At 43.1% G+C, this 27356-nt stretch overlaps 1 protein-coding gene and 1 long non-coding RNA gene across 2 annotated transcripts in view; one reads left to right on the forward strand and one right to left on the reverse strand.

The window, feature by feature from the left end:
* LOC144696757 (A disintegrin and metalloproteinase with thrombospondin motifs 20) overlaps window positions 1-27356 on the forward strand; it is a 440683-nt gene that overhangs the window by 275343 nt on the left and 137984 nt on the right. The window lies entirely within an intron of this gene.
* LOC144696759 (uncharacterized) overlaps window positions 16384-27356 on the reverse strand; it is a 33053-nt gene continuing 22080 nt past the window's right edge. The window contains exon 3 of the long non-coding RNA XR_013580239.1: window positions 16384-16774. This is a non-coding gene — a long non-coding RNA (uncharacterized LOC144696759). The remainder of the gene's footprint in view (window positions 16775-27356) is intronic.

Raw genomic sequence — 27356 nt, forward strand, 5'->3', positions numbered from 1 at the left:
TATTTTCACTTAAGCTTTGAATTGTTTCCTTCCCAATCTGATTCTTTTAAAAAAAAATTTCCTGAACATCTCTTATTCTGAATATGGCTATCTGGCCCCTCCTCAGGATCCCTCGAGTCAGTCAGTTTTATGTTATTTTTACTCTCCAATCCATCATATTTCTGATTTTAGCCCTCTTCCCTCGCAAGAATACAATTGACTTGATTGAAGTATATACGATGCTGAACGGTATTGACAAGGTGGATGTGGAAAGGATGTTTCATTTTCTGGGTGAGTCCAGAACTAAAGGGCACTGTTTTAAAATTGGGGGTTGCCCTTTTAGGACCGAGATGAGGAGAATTTTTTTCTCTGAGGGTGGTGCGACTTTGGAACTCTCTGCCTCAGAAGGCGGTGGAGGTGGGATCATTGAATATTATAAGTAGGTAGATTCTTGTTAGGCAAGAGAATCAAAGGTTATCGGGGTAGCTGGGAATGTGGAATTCGAAACAAACAGGTCAGCCATGAACTTAATGAATGGCGGAACAGGCTCGAGGGGCCAAATGGCCTACTTCTGCTCCTATTTTGTATGTTCATATGCTATCCCTCATCAGAGTAAGCAGAAAGTTTCCCAGTTTTCTTGGACTTTGACCATGAAACCAGAATGTTAGAGCCCTTTAAGGAAATTGAGTGCTCAGTCTTAACTCACTGGAAAGGATAAGAGGTGTTTGAGTGTACTGCTGTGTACAAACTGACCTCTTATCACCCATTCAGAGGCCAGCATTGCAAAAGGCATGGGGGACTCACGAGAAGATTATTTTCCTCTTGAATGAGGGAAGAAGCTTAGTATTATGCAGCAGCATCGGAGATCTTCAGAGGTTTGTTTTCCAAGCCAAAGCAGCCTGCTTGATTGGCACCCCATTCACAAACATTCGCTCCTTCCAGCACCGATGTACAATGGCAGCAATGTGTACCATCTACTAGATGCACTGCAGGAACTCACTAAGTCTCCTTAGACAGCACCTTCCAAACCTACAACCACTGCCATCTAGAAGGCCAGACACATGGGAACACCACCATCTGGAAGTTCCCCTCCAATCCATTCACCATCCTGACTTGAAAGCATATCACTGTTCCTTCACTGTCACTGGGTCAAAACCCTGGAGCTCCTTCCTAACACCCACTGTGGGTGTACCTGTGCCACATGGACTGCAGCGGTTCAAAAAGGCAGCTCACCACCACCTTCTCAAGGGCAACCAGGGAAGGGAAACACTGGCCTAGCCAGTGACGCCCACATCATGTGAATGAATAAAAAAAAAATCAGCAAATATCGAGAAATATCAGCAAAGGCTTGGCCAAAGTACATACCGATCTTTAGATATTTGAACTCAAGTGGGATGTAGTTATCCAAAAAGTGGCACCACTTCTCATATTAATCAAGGGAAAAACCAAAAATCTGCTCAAAGTACTCAAAGAAAAGGCATCATTTTCACAAAAAGAATTTTGACCATCCTTTCTAATTGTTTGCATTGTCGCTCTTGTTTTTGGTGTGTTTATGATGAAACTGACGTGAAGCTCTCCTCACTCACTGTGGCCCAAATGAAAAAGATTAAGAAAATGCTTTTTTAACAAAGACACTGTTACTTTAAGTTTTATTCTATTGAGCTGATGTAAAAGTAACTTGAAGAAGGCATGTTGTCCACCAGGTATCATGTTCGAGTAGCCAGCAAAAGCCTGTCAATGGTGGTTTGCAAATAATACCCATTTGTTCATTCAGCAAGTGTGATTTGCATTATGATTTGCTTTTTTTGTCAGTTTGTCCAGCGTTTCTCTAGTCAAACATTGTGACCTCCTGTTTTTTGTTTGCTAACATCTATGTGTTCACTATACAATGTTATTTTTTTGTTGGCCTGTGCTTCTATTTAATATACTCTTCATTTTCTGTTACTTGTAAATTGTGATGCATGATTTGCCTTAGGCATTCTAAACAAGACCTCCATGGATAAGCCCACCTTTGCCTATCCGAAATAACGAGTAGGCTAAAATGAATGGGTTGCAGTGAATGCTGCATCATCAGCGCTGAAGACACTTAAAATCCTTTTTTGAAAGTGTATTTATTTTTGCATTCCTTCAGTGATAATATTTATTTTAGATGACATATGGAAAATAATTACTTTGTTCACAAACATTTTCAAATTGTAAATATTAAAAGAGTACAATATTGTAGAATCTATCTGGTGTTTTTATTATGGTACAAACTATTTAAATCTTCAATATGTCATTTGTTGAAACTATTTTCATTAGACTGCAGACTGCTTATTGCTCAATGGTTTGGCCTGTGCCTCAGTTAGCGGAAGCTGCCTGCAAGCTGTTCTTTCATTGATCTCTGATTAAAGCATCTTGGGTAAAAGCTTCCACTTTATGAAATGCCTTTTACCTGTCAGCTGTTCCCCATTCCCGATATGCAGCCATTTATGTTTAAGAGGCCACGTCCTTTGATTTTTGTGCAGCACCTGTGCAAGGACCACCTGCTCTGGATTCAATGTTATGGTTATGGCACATAGCTCAAGCAACAAAGTCAGTTGCCTCCACAAAACTGTAGGGAAGCTTGAAACTAGTGACAGACCAGTGCCATCTGTTGCATGGAGACCCACGGCTAATGTGCACCGTAGGGATGGTACTACCAGTGGCAATCAAGATGGCCACTCCCCACAATTTTCCACTTTTGTCTCATCTGTTGGATTGCACCATTACTGACTGCCATTACTACCATTACTGATTGCACCATTACTGACTGCCATTACTACCATTACTGATTGCACCATTACTGACTGCCATTACTACCATTACTGATTGCACCATTACTGACTGCCATTACTACCATTACTGATTGCACCATTACTGACTGCCATTACTACCATTACTGATTGCACCATTACTGACTACCATTACTACCATTACTGATTGCACCATTACTGACTGCCATTACTACCATTACTGATTGCACCATTACTGACTGCCATTACTACCATTACTGATTGCACCATTACTGACTGCCATTACTACCATTACTGATTGCACCATTACTGACTGCCATTACTACCATTACTGATTGCACCATTACTGACTGCTATTACTACCATTACTGATTGCACCATTACTGACTGCCATTACTACCATTACTGATTGCACCATTACTGACTGCCATTACTGATTGCACCATTACTGACTACCATTACTACCATTACTGATTGCACCATTACTGACTGCCATTACTACCATTACTGATTGCACCATTACTGACTACCATTACTACCATTACTGATTGCACCATTACCGACTGCTGTATTTCCCAAATTAGGGGGGCTCATTGATGACAGGCAACTGGGTCTTCATCTTTAGCCACCACCACTTCCTGTGCTGTGCATTGTGATGATATAAGTATACGAAAATGACAGACAGGGAAAGACCAACTGGTCCTTCAAGCCTGCCACACACTCATGATGATGATGAGAGCATCATGTCTAGACACTTCCCATCATCCCACAGCCACATAACCACCTCGGAGGGGTGAAAAAACAGAGAAAAACCCAGGACCAATAAGGGAAAAAAACTGCTCTAGAAAATTCCTCTCTGGCTCCATCAGATGATCTGAACCAGTCCAGAAGATTACATGTGATGCCTGTAAAGGCACTTACCTTCTATATGATGCAATATTTACCCCAGTGAAGAAGAATGAAGCTGTGCAGAAAGTCAGCATTCACCACACAAAAAGAACACTTTGTTGTTCGATACGGTGATGTGTGATTGTGTGTATACCTATTAGAAGTGAGTGACAAAGGAGATAAAGCATAATAACAAGGTGATACTATCTGAGCTTTAGCCTTCTCCATTGTGTTGTATACCAAGTTGGCTAGCCCTCCTCCCAATGGAATCAAAGACTTGTAATTTGTAATAATTCAATTCTCCTGCAATCCAGTTCTGTTCCCTTGTATTATGTGGTCTCTTGTCATATCAGCAGGGAAGTTGTTTTGACAGGTTGTAAGTTAAAGGAACACCTACATCAAGATGAGAGTCATAGGCAGCACAGAAGGAGGCTATTTGACTCACCAAGTCTATGCTGGCATGATGGGTGTTCACTTGCTAGTGGATAGGATGGGCAACCTGCAGCCTTTCCAGTATATCCTTAAGTGATGTTAGTGTATGGGAAGCCCTTTGAAGGTATCAGTAGCCCAAAGCTATATTAAAAAATAGGTTGCAGTCTGAACATATTGGAGTGTGGGTTTTGTAGTGTTAATTGTATTATTTGAATTTAAGTATATACAGATGAAGGGTATTGATTAGATGGTTACTTGAGCACATATAAAGAGACACTTACTGACACAAGAGCAGAATGGAGTCAGGAGATATATGCCTGTAACATTTCACTCTGTGAATAAATCTGTTTCAAGTAAAGATTGACTTTGGATTTCCCCTCACGAACAATTTTTTAAAAATTGTTTTATGGGATGTTGGTGTCACTGACTAGGCCAGCATTTATTGCCCATCCCTAATTACCCTTGAGAAGGTGACAGCCACCTTCTTGAACCACTGTAGTCCATGTGGTGTAGGTACAACCAGAGTGCTATTAAGAAGGGAGTTCCAGGATTTTGACTAGCGACAGCGAAGAAACGGCAATAAAGTTTCAAGTCAGGATGGTGTGTGGCTTGGAGGGGAACTTGCAGATGGTGGTGTTCCCAGGGCTATCGGGATATAACAATGTGGGAGGTTTGTAAGGGCCAGTAGTAAATGTAGAAGAGGTTAATAGGCAACATTTTGTGGCATTCCTTACTAGAGTATTTTATCTTGTACACGAAATGTTTTATGCTGTTGCCTCCGGGGGTCATGTGTCACTCACAATTGAAGGAACCAAGGTACAGAGGAGGCCCAAGCTTTCCTTGTGGTGCCTGAAGAAGCAATTCTGTTCTTCCTGGCCCCCAAGGAAACTTAGAGATGTTTTTAAACATACTGTTTGGACATTTTCCAGCCAACCATCTAGCTCCTGGCAAGTTTGGCCTGGTAGGGAAAGTGTCACTGTTCCCCACCAGAGCTCCAGGTTAAACAACAGATCACTATACTACATTACTGGAGGCCGATGTACATATTTAAAGTGGATCCTGCAGGTTTGAGATGGGTATCTTTTCCATCTGCCTGCACTCTCTTTAATTGCTGGTCTTAACTGAGGCTCTCAGCCAGTATCTGAGCCAACTGGATTCACTCTTGCTTCGTTACCAGTGAACTGCCTCTAGAACTGTGGCCAGTCCCTACAACTCACCAACAATCACCAAATGAGAATGGCAGACCAATTTGCCGTGGTCCAACCTAATGAGACCTGTGCAGCACCAGCATCGCTCTGGGATTGGGCAGCATCCCTTTGCTAGACCAAAATGTTAAAATTGCTGAACAACGAAGTGAAGCACACAAAGCACATGTCTGGGTAAGTAAATGATCTCCAGTAATAGGAATTGACTTGTGAAGGCCAGAAAAGACATGTTGCCAATGAAACTTCTGTTTCCTTTATAACTGGGGCAAAAAGGTCAAGCGGAAAATTTGACTGACCTGGAAACATTCAGGAAAATATGGCATTTGTAATGTTGTCTTCAATTGGATCATCTATTTTGGTGTGTTATCAATTAAATATGTTTTTTGCTGGATCCCAAGAGAGGCCAAAACACCATGAAACGTCATGAATACGGCTGGGAATTTGATATGTGATGCTTTTTAAGTAAGATGAATGTTGCATAATATCCATCTTCTCAGAATGTCTACTGAGAAAATTGCTCTGAACCATGACAGAAACATAGCCTGAAACATTTGTTTGCCTTCAGATCATTTAAGATGGTTGCCTTATGTTGTTCTTACAGTATATGAGAGAATTACTGACAGCAGTATATTAATGAAGCTTTAAATCTCTGTGGAAACAACCCTCCCCCCTCACAACTACTGTCTGACTCACTGAGATATAGGGATTGATTTAACTGAGGACAAGCAGGACTGTGGAAGGGGAGGGAATCCCCCCACCTCCCCTTCTGTGGGGGAGGTCAGCTTGAGGCCTAGGCTTCATTTGAATGATTGAGGATAGTTTCTGTCCTGATGCTAATGCCAGAGGTGGTGGACAGGAGCAAGACTTGGGTCAGGACCCAAGGGAATGATGCATCCATGTGGGGTGGAATTGACCCAAATTTGCACTAAGTGCGGCAGCGGTCATGAGAAAAGTCATTTTACCCGCTGGCCGCAACGGGTTTTCACGTCGTATCGTCCCATTAACGGCGCATTAATAACGCATTCACAGGAAACACGCCAGATCGCTGGCGGAGCAGCCTCTGATTTGCCCACCTCACCATCACCTCAGGCCTTCCATAATCCGGGTGTCATATTTAAAGGGCGCCCCTGCACAGAGCTAGCTCTCTGTCAGGGATCGAAAGCTGCTGGAAAGTCATGGCTGCCAAAGGGAGGAGGTAGCATGCTGCCCCTAAATTTAGCAACACCTTCCTCAGGCGCCTACTGGATGCAGTGAAGTCCTTTACCCCCCCGCTCTGGGTGAAGACCAGCAAAACAGACCACCAATCCAGCGTGGAAGGCAGCGGTCAGCACCGATGCCCTGCAAAAGAGGACAGCCACCCAGTGCCACAAGAAGATGAATGGTCTTTTCTGCTCCGCCAGGGCAAGTCACTCTTCTCATCACTCTCAACTCACACACTCACAAACCAATCACACATCCACAGGGATCTCCCTCATTACCAGTTCAAGAGACATCACCATTCACTACCTTCACCTTCACACATCTTCACCTGCCCTGTGGACCACGCCCTCATTCCATCTCTGGTGCCACTCACCACCCATTCCTGGCAGGCGTCCTACTTACACTCTCTCCATCTGTCTTCATGCAGGACAAGCTGGCACACAACAAAAGGGAGAGGTCACAGACTGGTGGAAGAATACCCGACATCAAGGTCCTCACAGACTTTGAAAGTAGAGTCATCCAACTGGTCGACAACGATCTGGACCATTCTGTGCTGATGGTGAGGTTGGCAGTGCTCATCCAAGTGAGGATCCAGCAGTGCAACATCCATCAGACAACCATGCTGTGAGTGAGTTCCTCTGTTCTGCAGTCCCCTGTCATGCACTAATTACCTCTCCTTGCTTTTGCAGGCACATCTGGGAAACAGCTGAGGGAGCCCATGACCCAGGTCCTCAACTCAAGCCCCGAAGACACCTCAGAAGAAGGATCTGATGATGCCCTAATTGAAGACCCGTCACAGCGCGCACCCACACCCTCCACGAGCCAGAGACACACACCTCAATGGGGACCTAGTTCGAGAGCAGCCTCAGGGTCACAACCTGATGAGCACATTGCATTGTATGATTCCCAGCAAGTGGCGGCAGGAACTTCCCAGGTCTCCGGCAGTCGGAGGGCTGCTGGAGGCCAAGAATCTGCTGAGTCCAAGTCAAGTCTTGACTTGGTCATACCTCATTTGTTGGACCTGCGAAGGCAAGCTCGGGGACATCAGGAAGGGATGTCCACTGCACTCCTCAGATTGCAAGGCACGATAGAGGAGTCCATCAGTCTTCAGTCTGAGGTGACAGCACTGGCATGCCAACGCTGGTCAACACTGGTAGGATGACAGCTGCCATGGAGACCTTGGTCCAGGACATCGATCCTGCACTGCTGCACATGCTGAACTCCATCGCTGACGCCATAGTTGGCCTCCAACAGTGTCAGCGCGAGAGGAGTGCGAGGCATCTCGATCTCACTCCAGCTTCCCCTTCTCCTGAAGGGCACCGATAGGGAGGAGGACCAGCAGGTTCACAACTCCATCCAGGTGACTCCGGGAGTGTCCGGCCCATCCAAATTCCCTCTTCCTGGGATCTCAGCAGCTCTAGCTCCACAGGCCAAGGAGGGCGCCGGTGCCACACAGGACCCTAAAAGCAGGCCAGAGCCCTGCAGGTCTAAGCCCTCCAGAGGACGCCCACCCTCCAGAGGATGCCTGCCAAGATTATCCCAGAAGGCGAAGCAGTCAGCAGACTGCTTCCACCTCCACTGTGGATGTCGGAGGAGCACCAAGACATTCACTGTTGTAAATAAACTGCCAAGAATGTCTCTTTGCCTATGGCTCTTTGTTGTGATGAGCAGTGCTTGTGTCACTCAGATGTGAAACCTTGGCTCTTACACAAGATAAAACCAGGTGTCTCAGTTCAGGGCCGTTTCCCTGCGCAGTCAGTAACCTTCAGAATAAAGTGATGGCCCAGCTTCACACTCACTGGACACATTACTGATACCTGCACCTCGATGGTGCTGGTCATTGCTGCCAGAATGTCGTGGGCAGGCGCCAAAGAGTTCCATCATTCTCTTTGTGTGCTCTCAGCACCTTTGAGGTGGGGATGGCCCCCATCTCTTCAGCATCAGTGTCCGATGACGCTGTGCTCCTGAAGGGGCAGGTGCTGAAGGCTGACAAAGGATCAGGTGCATTTAAGGTTTCACGGCCCCTCTCCATGATATGACCCTGATCACAGAGCGCAAGCGAGCTGCCCTCAGCCAGACAGGAGTCAGACATTCACAGAGGCTGTGTGAAAATCTATGGAGTGTCCTCACTGCATGTCATCATCATCCTCCTGGAATCTAGTGACTATTGTGGCCTCTGCTGCATTGTCATGACATGAGCCTGAGTACCGAGGGTATGTGCAATGTCATCAGCCACACAGGAGTCAAACGCTCACAGATGCAAGGTGAGGATGTCAGGACTGTGCTCACTGCATCTCATCATCATCCTCCATGAAACTTGCGGTTATGAGGACCTCCCGAGCGCACCTGTCTCATCTGGCCACTGCAATGGCCTCATTGTCCGCATCCTCGCCTTTGAGGATCTCATCATCTTTGACATCCTCTTCATCGAAGGAGACGTGCAGCTGTTCCATCTCCTCCTCAGCCAGGGCCTCCCCTCCACCCCTTGTAGTGCCAGGTTGTGTAACACGCAGCAAGCTATGATGATGCGTGACACCCACGATGGTCTGTATTGCAGTGCTACACCAAACCTGTTGAGGCATCAGAACCTAATTTTCAAAATGCCTATCGTTTGCCGAAGAGCCTCGTTATACCGTCGCTCTGCTGCAGACTGAGTCCGCCGCACAGGCGTCATCAGCCACGTCTTCTGTGGGAAGCCTTTGTCCCTGAGGAGCCAACCCTGCAGCCTTTCTCAACCCCGGAAAATGTCAGGGATCTGAGACCTACTGAGAAGGTAGGAGCCATGACGCTCACTGGGGATTGTGCGCAGACCTGTTGGATGCATTTTAGATGGTTGCACAGCAGCTGAACATTCAGCGAGTGGAAGCCCTTGTGGTTGATGTAGTTGACTGCTTGTTGCCACAGAGATCTAAACACCGCGTGAGTACAGTCAATGGCACCCTGCACTTGTTGAAAACCAGAGATCTTCACAAATCCCAGCGCTCTTGCTTCCTGGCTTTCCTGATCCTGGCCGAAATGCACAAAGCTCTGTACCTTCACGAAGATGGCCTCCATGACCTCCTGGATACACTTGTGCATGGAGGCTTGCGAGATCCCACACATGTCATCTGTGGATCCCTGGAAGGAGCCACTGGTGTAAAAATTGAGCGCCGCGGCCACTTTCACAGCCACTGGCAGTGGATGCCCTCCACGTCCCTGTGGCGCCAAATCCTGCAGCAGGTGGCATATGTAACTGACCAGTTCCCTAGACCTTCTTGGTAGTCTTCAGTAGCACTGGTTCTCAGTCATCTGTAGGGCTCACAAGCGCTGTCTGTAGACCTGGGTTTAGCAAAGCATCTACAAGCGATGGCTGTCTGTGGATCTTCAGCTGCGTGCGCAGCAGGCTGTGCTGCCCCTTCAACATGCGGGAGGTGCTTCTCCTTTTGCTGAGCCTGGCGCCTCTGCTGCTCTCTTTTTCTTCTTCTCTGGTCTCTGTAAGCCATGAGGTAAGCCATGAGGCATACCACTAAATCACCAGGCTTCATCATCCTGATGTTCTCCTCTTGCAGGATCAAAGAGAGAGACGCGTGGGATAGTATATGTGTCCTAAAAACCTCTCTTGGTTAAGTCTGAAGGCCCCTTCACACATGCAGGAGAGTGTTGGCCACCACTTGGATGGCCGGTTTGTTGTGTGCATCATGGCGGTCCGAAACCCTGCCCACCTCCTCACTGGACTGCAGGCTGTGCTCTCAGCTCAGCGCAGGCATTCTCCTAACCCGCACTGCAAGGCTGCCCTGTTAGCTTGAACCATAATGGATAATTGTCCAAACCTTAACAAAGACATTGCAGGGGGCTGTGAGCAGCTCCACCAATGACTGCCCCATGACCACCTTTGCAAGGGGATTCTACAACTTGCCCAGCAGTCCAGTTCTGCTGCCCCCTAAAATGCACATTAATTTTCAGTCTGTGCGCGAGGAGTGAAAAGTCCTGGAGCACTCGGTGGTGCTTTCATGTTTTTGCATGGCTTGGGTGGGCAGAAAAGCTTGAGGCCCGAATGTAATCATGTCAATGGAACTGCAGCTAAACGGTCTCAGCTGCGGAAGAATGCTCACTTTTGACAAGCGTTTCAAATGCGTGGCCGCTTCCCTCACACACACACACACCCCCCACCCCCCCAACCCCGGCATGCGTTTGTGTACTTCCTTGAGTCTGTGCTGTCTTGCACCCCACCACCTCCCCCCCGACCCAGCCTGACCTGCACTGGAGCCCTTGCCCTGAATGCGTGGTGCATTTTCCTTGATATCCTAGGAGCGATGCTCATGAGCACTATGCAAGGTCGTGTACACTCACCTCCGAGTTTCCCTTGAAGTTCAGCTTGCCAGGTGCACGCCTTTTTAAGGCAGTCATGAAGCACGCCGTTCTGAAGTCACGACAAAGTGGATGGTAAATTTGACGTGGGGGTATAATTCCAGCAAGTAGTGCTTATAGTGAGATACTAAAGCATTGAAATTAGGTTCCCAACATGTGGCGGGAAACACATCCCTGATATTGGCACCGAGAAGGACAGACAAACCCAGAGCTGGGGAGATCCAATAGCACCTTAGGGGGAGATGGTGCCAAGAAGTGCTCCAGCTCCTACTGGCCCACAAGAACCTGACAAAGGAAATTTTTTGAAACAGTTCTTGACCTTTGGTGGCCATGGTGCAGCTGTCAGAGTTAATCTCGTGCGAGCCTTGTGAATGTCAGTTAAAATGTCATTGCGGCATTGATGTTACCATTGGGCCACAGCTTTTAGATTTAAATTAGACCCTGCCTTCCAACAATGAGAACTTCCAATTTGGTGAAGGTGCAGTGATGCTGGGCAAGTAAGTAGACGGAGATGAGTCTAACCCTTGTCACATATTGTTCCCACTGGACGGTCATGGTTACAATCCACCCCAGTCTTTTGGGGCTACAACATTTCAAACAACCTACATCAGACCAGTGCCACTACTTTATTTATCTTTTTGTGTAAAAGTTCTTACAGAATCATGGGAATGGCTACCGCACAGAAGGCCATTCAGCCCGTCGAGTTCATGCTCACTCTCTTCAAGAGCAATTTAGTTAGTTCCACTCGCCCTCCCTCTCCCCATGGCCCTGCAAATGTTTTCTCTTCAGGTGCTTATCCCATTCCTTTTTGAAAGCCTCAATTGTATCTGCCTCCACCACACTCTCGGGCAGCCCATTCCAGATCCTAACCACTCTGTGTAAAAATGTTTTTCCTTATGTTGTCATTGATTCTTTTGCCAATCACTTGAAAATGGTATTTTCTGATTCTTGACCCTTCCACCAATGGGAACAATTCTTCTCTATTTTGATTACCTCTATTAAATCCCCTCTCAACAATCCCTAAGGAGAGCAATCCTAGCTCTCCAACGATGCACATAGTTGAAGTCCCTCATTCCTGGAATCATTCTCATAAATCTTTTCTGCACCTTCTCATAAGCCTTTACATTCTTCCTAAAGTACAGTATCTAGAATTGGACACAATACTCCAGTTGAGCTCGAACAAGTGTTTTATAAAGGTTCTTCATAACTTCCTTGATTTTGTACTCTGTTTTCTCAATCTGCCCTGCCACCTTCATCAATTTGTGCACATGTATCCCAGGTCCTTCTGTCCCTGCACCCTTTTTATAATTGTGCCCTTTATTTTATATTGCCTCTCCTCATTCTTCCTACCAAAATGAATCACTTCATATTTCTCTGCATTAAATTCCATCTACTGTTTGTCCGCTCATTCCACCAGACTGTTTGTTCTCTTGAAGTCCCTCAAAATCTATGTCACCAATCACAATACTTCCAAGTTTTATGTCATCTGCAAATTTTGAAATTGAGCCTTATAAACTTAAGTCTAGGTCTTTAAACTATATCAAGAAAAGCAGTGGTCTTAGTCCTAACCCCTGGGGAACCCCGTTGTATTTCTTCCAGTGCAAGAAATAACAATTTCTGTTTCCTGTCACTTTAAATTTGTATCATTGCTGCCATTGTCCCTTTATTCTATGGGCTTCAACTTTGCTAAGCTTATTACATAGCATTTTATCAAGGCCCTTTTGGAATTCCATGTACATCACATCAACTCTGTTAACGTGATTTGCCTTTAACAAATCAATGCTGTCATTCCTTAATTAAACTGCACTTGTCCAAGTGATTGTTAATTTTGTCCTGGATTATTGTTTCTAAAAGCTTTCCACCACTGAGGTTAAACTGACATCCCTGTAGTTGCTGGGTTTCCCCTTTTTTGAACAAGGGTGTAACATTTGCAATTCTCCAGTCCTCTGGCACCACCCCTATCTCGAATGGGGATTGGAAAATTATGGCCAGTGCTCCCTCAATTTCCTGCCTTATTTCCCTCAGTATCCTTGGACGCAGGCCCTTTTGATCCTGGTGACTTGTCAACTTTAAGTACATATATCCTCTCAAATACTTCCTCTTATCAATTTTTAGCCCACCAGCATCTCAACCACCTCACCTTTCACTGTCTTTTCCTCCTTTGTAAAGACAGATGGAGTTTTTAAGTTTGGGAGTTTAAAGTCCATGTAAGCAGACTGAGGAGCACTAAGTCATGAATTAGCGTACGTATAATATGCTCACAAACTTTTTCAGGTACAAAGGGTGGACTTTTCCGATCCCGCCAGCAGCAGGGACCGTAGTGAGTGGGGGAACTTCATTTGGGGTGAGGCCAAAATCAGTTTTCCGATATCATGCTGAACTCTCGGAATTCTGTTCTCAGGATTTTAAAGGCAGGTCAAGCTTCCCGATGAACAATGTTGGGAAGCCCTTGTGCACGCATTAACATGTCATGTGTGCTCAGTAAAAGGCCACCTCGCCAGAATTAAGTTCCCCCTCCAAATTAAATTCCTTGCCGGCGAGAAATTAAACGTTCACTTTTATGATTGCACGTAACTGGCGTGCACCTGGTGAGCTTCATTTCTTCCACAACTTTGAGGTGAGTAGATGCTGCTTTGGCCCTCTTGGGGACCGCTCACAACCTGACTCATATTGGGTGCCGGTAGCACTAGCTGCACCAACACTGGCACGGGAGGCAGGCGAAGGGGGTAAGGGAGAGAAGCTGTCTGGGTGTCCTTTAAATATGATGCCCGGACCGGCCCCATGAGTAATGGCAGGGAGGGCAACTTCCTGCCCGCCCCCACCACGAGATTCGCAGTATCCCATACAGATGCATAACTAATGAGCTGACCAGCGCAAGATCGTACATGGTCAGCCATCCTGCAGAAAACACTCCGACTTCCGCTCTTGCCACCTAACTTGGACTTCAGAAAGGAAGATTCGGCCCAAAGAGTGAGCTTACTTTGTAAAGGAAATCTGAAGTATTCCGAAAAATTTGATGAATAGCAGATATATATTTTTTTGCCTCTACAAAAATTAAACATGAGATTCTTGACCATCTGGAATTGTCATATTGAGCTGACCATATCCAAGACTCCACTAATGTGTCTGTACAGGAGTGCCATGACATTGCATTAATGTTGATATGGTTGTCAAGTTACATCATCTTTAGAATAAGATGTGTAAACTACATTTAATGGAAAACATATATCTTGGTCATCTATACTCAAATTTTCAGTCTTCAATCAGGCCATACGAGTTTACTTACCTGGATTGAAAAAATACCACTTGTAAATAGACAACCCATAATGCTGGTTTCAAAAGAGCCTGAAGTGATATTTCTTGAGCTTAAAGCTCAAGATATCCACCAATGTCCTCTTATAGATTAATAATTTCCTATTTGTCCTACCATTGGCAGCCATTGCTTTTAGCCGTTTAGGCTCTGTGCTCTAGAATTCCTTCCGTAAACCTAACCACCTCCTTTATGATCCTCCCTAAAACCCACTACTATAACCAAACTTTTATTCACCCCTCCTTTTTGTATGATTTGCACTTCTGTGAAGTGTCTTGGGCATCCTTCTACTTGAAAAAGATGTTTGAGGCAAGTTGTAATTGTTGACTTGTTGAAATTTCCTTTCTGGCCTATGCTGTTCTATATCATGTATTAATTCCTCTAAGCTATGGGAAGAATTCACATGGAAAGCTTTTGCTCTTGAGCATAGAAAAAAAAGAAAAAGTTGTATTTATATAGCACCTTTCGTGATCTCAGGACATGTCAAAGTATTTTACAATAAACTAAGTACAGATTGTGCAAAGCAAGGTCCCACAAACAAGAATGTGATAATTTGACTAGGTAATCAGTTTCAGCGATAGCAGTTGACAGATGAGTATTCGCCAAGACACTGGCCGTAACTCTCATTCGAATAGTGACATGAGATCTTTTACATTCACCTGGGAAGTCAGTTTAACATCTCATCTGAAAACTAGTCCCTCCAACAGTGTCATCAGGAGAGGATAAATGTTTCTCACGGTGAGGAAAAATCTGAAGAACATTCTTTAGGCCTGACTCAAGCAGTTGGCTCAACAGTTGCATTAGCAGAAGACACCCAGCCAAGAAGGGCTGTGTGCCATAGGGAGCCTAAAAGCTTAGAGAAAATCAGCTCATAAAGATGGTCAAAGTGTATTCATTTCCCAATGTGGTATGGTTCTTCCTCCGACAGATCGTGCAGTTTTGGTGTGTACAGCCACACATGTTCAAACGATATTATTCTGAGATATCTGAAAAATGTTAGTCAATTGCCAAGTTAAATGGATTTTAAAATCATGGGTTTAGTGGTAATTTTTAAAAGTGTTTCAGTGTCAAATCTCCTGCTCTTACTGCCACGTTTCACTGATAATAGCAGCTGTTAAATCTCAGCTTTTCCCCTTGCACTTCTGTTGACCTTTTGACCCCATCTATCGGAATTAATTTATTTGAAGAAAAGAGAGGAGTTTGCAGCAAGTAAGAAAGTAGAGGTTCCAACCTTCTATTGGATCAGAGTCAACGATTAATTAGTTATCAGGTGAAATTTGAACTTGGGGATTATCATTGAAGTTTTACTTTAAAAAATAGGGGCCTTGAATTAAATTGTGGATTACACTGCTGAGCATGCATTCCTGTTCAACTTCGAAATGATATATGTTTCTATCAGAAAAGAGGTGGGGAGATTTTAAAAAGGCAGGCGGATTTTAGAAAGGCAGGCGGAACCCGATTCCAGGATTCCCACAGCCTTTCCAATTTTAGCTGGCACAGGATAAGAGTAGTGAGCCCACATCCTGCATTGCTGACCTGGCACACTCCATTGCAGGGGGTAGGCATCTCATACCTGCCAACCCCAGAATTTTTGTAGAGTCCGGCTAACTTCTCCAGAGCTCATGATTCATGGCTCTTCAAAGGAGTTGTGAGCCGAAATCTGGATTCAGGAACCTTTTGATAGGTAGGTTTAAAAGGTGTTACCCATCTCCCCATGCCAATTCCATGTCTCCTCATATCCCCAATGCTCCTCCATATGAGCCATATAGTAACAGTGGCAACTCTTTGAAATGTTCGTGAGAAAAAAAACACCCAATCAACAATCTCCTTTGGGAAAAAAAACTACTTTTGCTATCTGTTCTGTTGATACAGTTGCCAGATTATAAATGCTTGGATGGGCTCCAAGACTCACTAATGGAATCAGCCTAGCAGGGGGTCTGTTTTGACAGCTTGAAGGTGAATGTTAATTTTGATTGACATCTTTATGAGCTTATAATAAGTTATTCTCCCTTTAATGTGGTTTTTCAATGTCCGTATGTCTAAGTGTGAAGTGGGTAAATCTTCTGTTATTGATACTATGAATGGCTATCTGAGTGTCTGATTGACACTTTTATAAGGTTGTAAGAGCATCAGTTTTTATCAAAGGAGATTTTTGAATGGGTGTTTTTTCCATGAGAATTGCAAAGACTTGCCACTTATTATATGCCTCATTGGTTCTATACACATAGTTCATAATGGGTGAGTGGGCATAGAAGGGGCTTGGGGGTTATGGAGGGGGCATGGAGATATGGGGGGGTATGGAGGGGACATGGAAGGCATGGATCGGACATGGGAGATGGTTGAGCGATGAGGGCTAGAGAGCCTACCACCCTTTCATACAACTGGGATGAAGTCCCAGAGAACTGTGACAGGCCTTCTATCCAGCCTGTCTAAGCAGTCACCCTCTTCTGTGGCTACCTCTGAACTCCTTCCAGAAGCAGTGGGCTTGACTCCATCTTCCTCTCTCAATCCCCGGAACAAAAACATGGCTGGCAGAGACCCTTTTCAAGCAAACAGGTCTGCCGAGCCTGGGAGTTTCCTGACTCGACCTCCGTGCCGCCTCCACAAAAATCCAGCCCCGAGCGTTTACGGATCTTGTTCTGAAATCAAAATGTTTCATCATAACACTATTATAGAAGTGATAGCTTTATTGAGTGAATATACCATTTATGTTTACATAGTATAAAGAAACAAGTACTAAATTGAATTGCTATCACCAAATTGTAGCCTGCACAATGAAGAACAATTAGGTTATTCTCTGCTGAAAGAAATCACGCAGCTCATAAGAAACTAAAGCATGTGTAACACATCAAAGATCTGTCTGGTTTCAAATTATAAGAACTTATATACTTTATTTTTTCATATACCTCCGAGATGTCTGCTGACCTTCAATTCAGGCCTCTTGTGCATCATCAACTTCCATTGTCCTGTCATTGGCAGAAGAACCCTCAGCTACTTTGGCCCTAAATTCTGGAAATCCATGACCCCACCCCCACCACCCAAACCCCTCTGCTTCTTTATCTCTGCTCCTTAAACCTTACCTCTTTGATCAAGCTTTTAGTCACCTTTCCTAATGTCTCTTTGTGTGTCATTCTTTGGATTATTTTATGCTCTTGTGACGCTCCTTGCAACGTTTTACTAGGTTGAAGGCAATATCAAACACCACGTATAATTTTAGCTAAGGCAATGCCATGGGATTATTGGAATAGGTTCCCATCATTCCTGCAAGAGCAGTTATTCTTCTGTGACTGCAGAGTCTCACTTGATACTGGAAGAACACTAAAATGTCACAGCCCTTCTCTGATCCACTTTTTAAATTTCTGCCCTATTGTCTCTGTAGCTTTGAATGCAAAATGAAGTTTCATTAGGTTTGACAGTGAAGTGCATAGAAGCTTGAAAGACTCGGCATAGAAGCTTGGTCTGTGTATCAGTGTGCTGCTACAAAGAAAATACAAATTGTTATTCTTGTTGAATGAACCATCAGAATAAACCTTGTTTTTCAAAAAGTACATGGTATCATAATTCACACCTTCTGGTTACTGTTGATTCACGGTGGTATGTGAACCAACTCCTGTTCTTCAAACTTGTTTGATTGACTGGCTGATACTGGCGAGGCTGTCCTGTTCTCTTTGAGGCCCATCTTTGATTGACTGTATTATTCAATTGTAAAAGATATCGTTGTTTCATCAGGTTGGCAACCATTGTTTTCTAGTTCTGTGCTTGCTGTATTTCTATAACTGGAAAAGGACAGTGAAAGGGCTGGGGGTTGTCTATGAGTTGTCTTTCCCACTTTTCTCTGCGGTTTACTTTTTTGAGAATAACTGACTTTGGGAATTTGGTTCTATAAAATAGCTTTATAGTTCTGTTGATCAATCAGGCATTCTTACACTACACTCAGTCTGTCGAGTTTTCTTTGATAAACATATTTCTTAATAAACACAGTTTAGTAGTTTATGACCTCTGATATGTAGTCTAACAATATCTTACTTTCCAAATGTTTCCTGGAGTTATGGGATAATTCTTAGCATACCCTGCATATGGGTGAAAGAAAAAAATACTTTTATTCTTCAGCCTTGGGCACTCTACACCTGAGTTACTTTGTACATATGGTCAGGTTTCTGATCAAAGAGAGTGTGAGCTCACTTATGGTAGCTGACTTTAGCATTGAGCACAGAGAGTATTGGGGGAGAAGTCCAAATCATAACAGCATAGTCATAATTTATTAAGCTTCAGGCAGTCGGCAGCTGAATCAGTGTTGGGGTCACTGAAGGTCACCTGGGAACCATGGAGAAAGGGTAGATGCAGGCTTGAGTCTTGTTCATCTCTGTTCCATGCCAAGTACAGACTGCAACATTTTCCAACATTGGGAGGGAATTTCAGAGGAGTAAGTTATGTCTAGGTAATCTTTGGTTCCTTTTCCATTACAGGAGCATTAGTAGTACCCTGGAGTACTACTAATTAGTAGTCCAACCAACCTCAGTTGCAGGTATCAAAATATAAAAAGGAGAATAGTTATCCAAAATATTCCCATTAAAGATAGAGAATTGAGGGAGGGACATTGCAGAGACTCAATAAAAGGGAAGGTGTTTTAGGGTTATGCTTGTAAAGCAAGAACATAGTTTATCTTGTGAATTTCCTTTGTTTGTTAGTGTAAGCAAAGGAAGCACAATTGATAAAGAATGGCGCACATCCAAATAGAGCTCCTAACTAATTGTCCTTGTTCAACATCTTTGGATTATTATTCCTGCCTTAGTTAATCAATGAACATTCATGTAATGTAGGAAGCCAATTTGAGTTTAAGGCCTTCTTAAAGACTAATCAATACATGAAGGCAGAGTCAATGGTGACACAGAAAGAAAGTACTTTGTAGCAAGTACTTTTTTAAAGTCTAGTCACTGATGGTCACTGTTATCATGTAGGGAAATATTGCAGCCAGTTTATGTACAGAAAGGTCCCACAAACAGCAAAGAGATAATACATAGTCAAAAATAATTTACTCCAGGTTACATCTATTAATGAATTCAGTTAAGTAAATCTCAGGATGTATAGAAGCATAGAAACAGGAGTGGACCATTCAGCCTCTTACAGCTGTCAAATTTTCAATTGACCCAGACTTTTGGGAGAATAAGTTCTAGATTTTGCCTAGCTCTAAGTTTGGTTATGCTCCCTTGATTGGGATTGCCCCACCAGAATAAATGGTTCCTCTCTATCCACCCTATCAAATCCTTTAACTACTTTAGGGTTTATTTGAATCATTTTAAATACCTTGACTACATCATTCCTCAACCCTCTAATCTAAAAGGGATACAAACCAACGATACTTGCTCTTAACTTCATGCCTGTTTTAATTCTGGTGAATCAGTATAGCTTTCCTGGACAAAACTGAATGCAATATTTCATATGGCGTCTGACTAAGGCTCTTTACAGCAAAAGCATCACTTCCTCACTTCTGAATTCCAATCTTCTTCAGATAAAGGCCAGTATTCCATTAGCCATATTGATTTAATTTTGTACCTGTGGCTGAGCTTTAGCAAGTTGCGTGCACAGACACCCTTAATTGTCCACAGCTCCTAGTTTCTCACCTTTAAGAAAATATTCCAATTTGTCTTTCTCAAATCCAAAGTGGTTGGTGCACTTCCCATACTAAATTCAATCCACCATACTTTTGCCACTCACTTGGTCTGCCTATGTTTCTTTGCAACTTCCTCCTCCTATCCATATAACTTGCTGTGATTCCTAACTTAGTGTCATCTGCTAAGATACACAACACTATTTCTTTATCACAGTCATTAGTATATATGTTAAAAAGCTGAAGCCCCAGTAGGGATTCTCGGGGAACACCACTTGTAACTTCCTATCAATCAGAGAACAAACCTTTTCCCTATTCCCTGTCACCTATGTCCCAACCACTTACCAAACCATGTCACATGGTTACCACCAATTCCGTGTGCTCTCATTTTTGCTAATAAATCTCTTTGTGCAGCCCTTATCAAATGTCCTCTGAAGTCTGTATAGATAACATCCATAGACACTTCCCTATCCGCCATGCAAATGACTTCCTCAAAAATGTGACTGGGTTATTCAGACATGACCAACACTTTACAAATCCAAGTTGACTCTTTGATCAACTGCTTTCTGTCCAAGTATTCAGCTGCTATGTCTGTGACAGATCTGTAATTAACTGGTTTCTCTGCCCTTCCCTACTTAAACAATGGAGTCACATTTGCAATGAGACAATTCAAAAGCACAGTTCTTCATTTTGGAGAGCTTTGGAAAATTCTGTCCGGTGAATCTGCAGATTCCTCACCTTTTAATACCTGGGGTGGAAACAACAGGTCCTGGAGATTTGTCTTCTGTCACAGGAATGATAGGAGTGAAGAATGAAGAGAAATATTTTGTACAAGAGCTTGAATGTAGAGCCCATTGACAGATACATTGCAGTGGGGAACAGAAGCAGCAGAGTCCTTGGGAAGTATAAGGGGTACATAACTTGCAGAATAAACTATCTCAGGCAGCAGGCCTATTGCAACAGGTCAGGTATATTGGCATGACTGAGCACCACAATGGGGCTTAGGCTTAGTAGGTGGCTATACCTCCATTGTGCCACCTGATTCATGGAGTTCTGCAGAGATGGCTAATCATCCATAAAACTGTGTCAGAGGCATTTCCCACTGTTTACATGTCCTGGGGCCCTTCTAGGCAGCAACAAAGGTGCATTACAGGAGTCAACTGTTTTTTCTGTGCAATTCATTAAGGAGGTAGCTGACACTCTATTTTGCAGTAAACCCCCTTGCATTCACTTCAGCAGTAACCAGGAATAACAGAAACAGCAAAAGCTTTCTTCTCTACATTGGCACCTTTCTCATTGTACAAGGTGTCATTGAAATACCGTTTATTTGCCCACTATCAATGCCCTATCAGCAGGGGTCAAAATATTTTTTATTATTCAAGGGCTCTTTGTGAGATTTTCTTGAGAGCTGCTTTTTGATTTACAGAGGCTACTCTTTGGTTTTCAGGGGTTCCTTGAAGATAAAGTCCCCATTAAAGGACATTAAAGAAATGAGAGACTCTGTGCCGGGCAGGCGGCCAAGAATCCAACAACAATTAAACAGTTTTCCTCCATTCACTCCTCTCCCTTTAATCCTCCTCCAGTGGCTGATATAAAAGCCAACTCAAGGCCTGGAAAGTTAGCCTTTTCTTTCTGGATTGCCTGAACTCCCAATTTTTTCTGCACTTTAAAACTTTTTTTAAACAATAGAAAATACACACGACGATAGCCAGAAAAGCTTCTATAGCAGAAATATTTAAAGAAAAACCCAAGGGGAACAAAAAAAATGGAGTTACCCCACAATATGTTTTCACCTTCTACTACAAATTTAAACTTTACTAACAAACTACTTTTTTGGACAAATGTGAAAGCCATTGAAAAGGATTTAAGCTTTTTCTTTTTTGTTTGGGCATTTTCATTCCAGCAGTAGTTTGTAAACTTGAAATCCAGGCCCTCAGGAGGAGGGTTTTAGTAGGAAAAATAAAGATTTAAAAAAAATAAGAGTTGGGAAATCATTTACATAAATAAAATGAGCTCTAAGTGTGAAAATGAGCAGTGTTGCCTGTTGCTGCATCCTCTCTTTCTCTTGCCCTAGAGGCCTCTTCTGCCCCCAAGCCCCCCCCTCCTCTCCTTCCTTAGTGTCTCTCTCTTTCTTCCTCCCCCTCTCTCACTCACTCTCCCTTTCACATTCCCTCTCTCACACAGATGCACCCGGAACCACTTCACCTGCATTCGACCGCTACCACTTTGGCCTCCCTCTCTCCTCCAAATCCAGTGATGGCAGTGCTGAGATCCAAATTCTTTTCTTTTATATTGAAATAGGAGGGTTGTTGGAACTGGTAGAGAGTTGTGGTTGGGAGGATAGTGGGGAGGGGATTTATAAAAGATTAAATAAAAGACCCAACTCAGTGCATCCTTGCCAGCGGCTGCCAGAAACCACACCCTCCCCACTCAATAAAAACACGTGACTCTAAAAGGATTGTAAAAAAATTCCAAAGGGAGGGAAAAAAATATCAGCTATACATTGACTCCCAAGTTCTGAGGTCATGCTCGGAAAAGAATTGTTTCTGCCTCTCTCTTCAAATTGGAAAAGTTTTTTTTCTTGTCAATTCTCCTGTTTCCCCCATACTGCTGCTCCAGCTCCGCCAATCACAAGTTTCCTCCCTCGCTGTTCCTCCAATCATAGGTTCTATCTCTGAAGGAGCAGCAGAAATGCAAGGGAGGGAGCCTGTGATTGGAGGAACTGGAGCAGCAAGCATGGGAGAGACGGAATCTGTGATTGGAGGAGCAACTCCTCACATATTCTGCCTCTCCTATGTTCGCTGCTCCTCCAATCAAACTCTGCATGTTTTCCCACTCTCAACAAGATGCCTGCACCTACAGTTGTTCAGCCCCAGGCTATGGAGGAGTCATATTATGAAGTAATAATTTACGGGGCGACCTTCCTTGAATTGTTCACTTCCACCTTTGCTTTTTCATGGGCTACTTGTGGCACCTCGAGGGAAAATTCGCCCAGCGCCCCTAGGAATTTTGAACCCTGCCTATCAGTGTGTAAGTGCTATGATAATGCCAGTGCTCACGTTCTGGAGGCATGCATAATGCTTCATCGTCAGAACAATTAAACATTACACAGTTCTTTACAGTAGAGGGAAAGATGGAAGACCAAGGCATCAGCCATATAATTCAGCCATGCTTGATGTACATTCTCCAAACCATGTGCAAAGCAGATGCAGCAAGGCACATGGGTCAACTAGGGCCATTGCTGAACTGATATTTGAGATGTTGAGCCAAAGCTTTAAATGCTTGCATTCAATCAAAGTTTGTAAAATAATGAAATACTGCACCCTACACAGTATTACTAACCATCAACTTGGATAACAAGCAGTTACAAGCCATAGAAGAACGAGCGGACAATAATGTTTAATGACTACCTGAGGCAGGGAGATAGGTGTGAGTAAATTTCATTGCAGTTCTTCTAGTGACCTCTACAGCTGGCATCATTTCTTTCGATTTGACATTTTTACAATCAACCAAGTTACTCCCAATGTTTATTTTTTTCTGTAGAACTATTTGCTTCACTTTTGGACAAACGATGACATTTTTGTACATGATAAAATAATAACAAAGCACTGGAAACAATGGATGTGAATAAATATCATGATGTGATGTGTTTCACGTGTGTACTACAATTGAATTTTCACTTTGGTGTCATCTGGATATTGATTTCTACTACATGTTTCTACTATTTTCCCTACCCTATCTCCCCAGTTGACGGAAAGCCAATAGTTGGTGAGTACTTTGGTTTCCTGTCTCCCAATGGCTCAAATTTAAAATGTTTGTCCTTGATTTTAAATCCCTCCTTATCTCTGTAACTTCCTCCAGCCTCTTGTGAAGACCCTCCTTTCTTTTGCCCTACCACTGGAAGCCATGTCTTCAGGTACTTAATTTCCACTCTCTTTTTGTGCAGGCACATCTGAAATATTAGAATTCTTTCTAATTGCTTTTAGCCATTATCTAAGAACATATAAGTTTGTCATGACTGCATCTTGGAGTTGAATCTCAAGTTCTCTGAAGCAGTGAAACCAATGCTTGGGTGTTTATTTAGCCATCTGCCACATGTGGATCAAGACAAGCTGACTTGAGGAATAGAAGTTCCTTTCTGCAATACGTTTTCTTTCCCACTGTAGCTGTTTCATTGCCTGCTATATCTTTGCCATTATTTCTCAGTAAGCAGTTTTCACTCATATATTTAGCAATTCTTACTCTTTCTTATGTCCAGATATGTCTAGTTCCTTACATTATTATTATTGTTATGCCTTAACTTCATGCTCTATGACCTGTCCCTGAATCATCTGGGGATGGAGTAACCCCTATCTGTTGCTTCTTGCTATGTTAATGACCTTCTTGGCATTCATGTTGGCTGCCCTTCCTCACCAAATGTTTCCAGACTAGTGCCTGGCCTGTAAAATAAGATAATTTTATTTCTCTACAGCTGGACGAGTGAACTTTTCAACCTTTCTGCCTGTTCGTTGGTTCATCAGCTGCTTAATTGATATGTGTTCCAATTTTACTCATTGTTCTATAAATTTCTGGTTAATCTTGCGATAATTACAGCTGCCACCCCAGCCTACATAACCAAAATGCAGCATCCAAAATGGTTTAAACTTTAAATTTGTAAAAGTATTTCAGCAAATAACATTTTTTTTTCATTATCACTGATTTATCACAGATGGTTTATGACTGGATCGTTTATTTGCATTGTTACAAATAAGCTTACATTCTCAAGGATTGCACACACTTGAGAGTAAATCCCACAGTTTTGTTACTGGGTCATAAATGTTAATGATAAACGGGCATATCCATTTTTCCTGAACATAACCATAAGTATTTTCAAATTTAAGGATTAACAAAAGGGTGAGTGGTCTCAGGACTCAGCCCCATCCTTCAGTTATGAATTGGTAGAATGGTAAATGTGAACGTGCATTGTTGCTTAAGTGAAATGCATCTTAATAAACCTGTTTAACAAAAGTATATTATAGTGGAATTTTAAGTATGGTTGTTATTCTTAGTAAACCATCTTAAAGCTTAGCAATTCCAATTCATATTGACTGGATTTCCCAGTTCAAACTCTGGAAAACTGCCTTTTGCAAGGATTCCAATAATCGTCAATTGTATGGTGGTTAACTAATGTGGATCAAAAGGGAGGCAGCGCCTGATTTTATTCATTGTTCTACAAATTTCTGGTTAATCTTGAGATGATTACAGCGGCCACTCAGTAACCAAAATGCAGCATCCAAAATGGTTTAAACTTTACATTTGTAGAAGTATTGCAGGAAATAACATTCATTGTTTTCATTCTTCTCCCAGATGTGTTCCAGGCCTCTCGCTCTCGGATCTGGTTGTCCCATAGATATTGAAATAGTGTGTAGAATCACTCTTAAACATTGGAAGCAGAAGTAATTCATTTGTTATGCCAGATGAAAACTAGAGGGCATGTAACAATCTGCTGTGCAGAAGGATAAGTTGAGGGAAAATGCTTGGAGTGAATCAGTTCAAGTTAAGCATGTTTCTACATGCCAAAAACGGCCTGCAGCTAAGAACTACATGTATGAAGGTAGAGCTGTATTTTGGCTGCAGATTGCATGAAGAAGCCATACCTAATTGATCCAGTCATGTGACGGAATTCTACATTGCTTCTCTAGTTTTCTTTTACATCCACCCAAGTAGGAAAGGGGCCTTTAATGTTTCAGAGATAATAGTGTAATTCTGAATAACAAAGCTCAGGTATGAATACATTTGGGCTATTTTTCTGTGGGTGTGAACTCACTTACTTTGAACCTGCCTTTGAGGTCATAGGTCATTGTACATGTTTATGCTTGGAATGGCATATTGCACAGGTATCCCATAGTGCATAACCACACAACGGTTGCCTGCTGCTTTGTATCTGTGAACTCTCATTGTGAATTATTAATTTTGTCAGCTAGTAATTAATGTGTGGGTACCTCTTAATGTTCAATCTGAGCAACAGCGGAATAAATGCAAGTTGTTGTTTTTGACAGTCATGGAGTAGATTTTTAGCCATTGCTTTGAGTATGAAATTAAGCCTAAAGAGGGAAGAAATATAGTTTTAAAATAGGATGAAAAAATTAAAATAAAAACAGCTCTGAACTAAAGTTAAAATGTATGGTTATTGTATTTCATTCCTAACTGTGTTAATGTTTCGGTTGTGCGTTACCTATTTATGCTCTGGTTCACGCAGCAGAGATTCAGGCTTAAGTTGATAAGTGGAAAGTAATATTTGTGCCACAGAACCGTCAGGCTATTACCACCTCCATAAAGAGAAAATCTAACCACCTCCCCTTAAAGTTCAATGTCATTACAAGTGCTGAGTCCCCTACCATCAACATCCTAGGGGTTAGCAATCACCAGAAGCTTAACTGGATCAACCGTATAAATATTGTGGCTACAAGAGCAGGTCATATGCTGGGATTTCTTTGGTGAGTAACTCACTGGTTTCCAAAAAGCCTGTCCACCGTCGATAAGGCACAAGCCAGGAGTGTGGTGGAATATTCCCCACAGTTCAAACAACACTCAAGAAGCTTGACACCATCCAGGACAAAGCAGCTTAAATAATAGCTTATCCACCACTTTAAACATTTACTTCCTCCATCACCAGCACACAATGGCAGCATTGTGTACTATCTACAAGATGCACTGCAGCAACTCGCCAATGCTCCTTCAACAGCATCTTCCAAACCTGAGACCTCTACCACCCAGGAGAACAAGGGCAGCAGATGAATGGGCACACCACCACCTGCAAGTTCCCCCCAAAATCACACATCATTTGACTTGGAAATATATCACCATTCTTTCACTGTTGCTGGGTCAAAATCCTGGAACTCCCTCCCTGACAGCACACTCTGTGTTCCTACACCACATGGACTGCAGCAGCCTGAGGAGGTGGCTCACCATCACCTTGCCAAGGGTATTTCGGCATGGGCAATAAATCCTGGCCTTGCCAGTGATGTTGATATCCCATGATCATTTTTTAAAAAATTAGATATTTCCTACAGGAAGATTTAACAAAATTGACCACTTTGGAGCCATTATGTCCTTCGATGTGTGCACAAAAAATGACACTTTAAATCAGAAATACTTAGGGTTTGAAATTGGTCCTGAGTATTAGTGAAATAGAGCAGTGTGTTTTACAACTTTATTTTGCACTGACTTTAATAGAAAAGAGAATTGGGCAGGGTGTGAATGATCTACCAACTTCACCCCCTTATACTCCCCCTAGTACTAACAGAAGTATTTGCTGAGAGTGCAGTGATAAAAAGAAAACTGCAAATTGGGAGTAAACTGAGGTAAATCCAATAATAGATAAGAAAATGTTGACTGAAGACCCTTGGCAAAGGGCCATGAACAGGAATGTTAACCTGCCTTTCCTTGTGGAAATGCTGACTACCGCTTGGTACGCTTTGAGGGCCTTTGATTACCATTTCTCCTAAAAACAGGACTTTGTGCCTGTGGGGGTGAGGGCAGGTATGAAAGTCTGCAGACATTAGCGCCTCCACCAAACTGACAATTCATAGCAATCTTTAACCTTAAGTACTGAATGACCTTTACAGATTGTT

This window comes from Cetorhinus maximus, chromosome 22 (assembly GCF_964194155.1).
Source record: "Cetorhinus maximus chromosome 22, sCetMax3.hap1.1, whole genome shotgun sequence".
In the NCBI taxonomy this organism is placed as follows: Eukaryota; Metazoa; Chordata; class Chondrichthyes; order Lamniformes; family Cetorhinidae; genus Cetorhinus; species Cetorhinus maximus.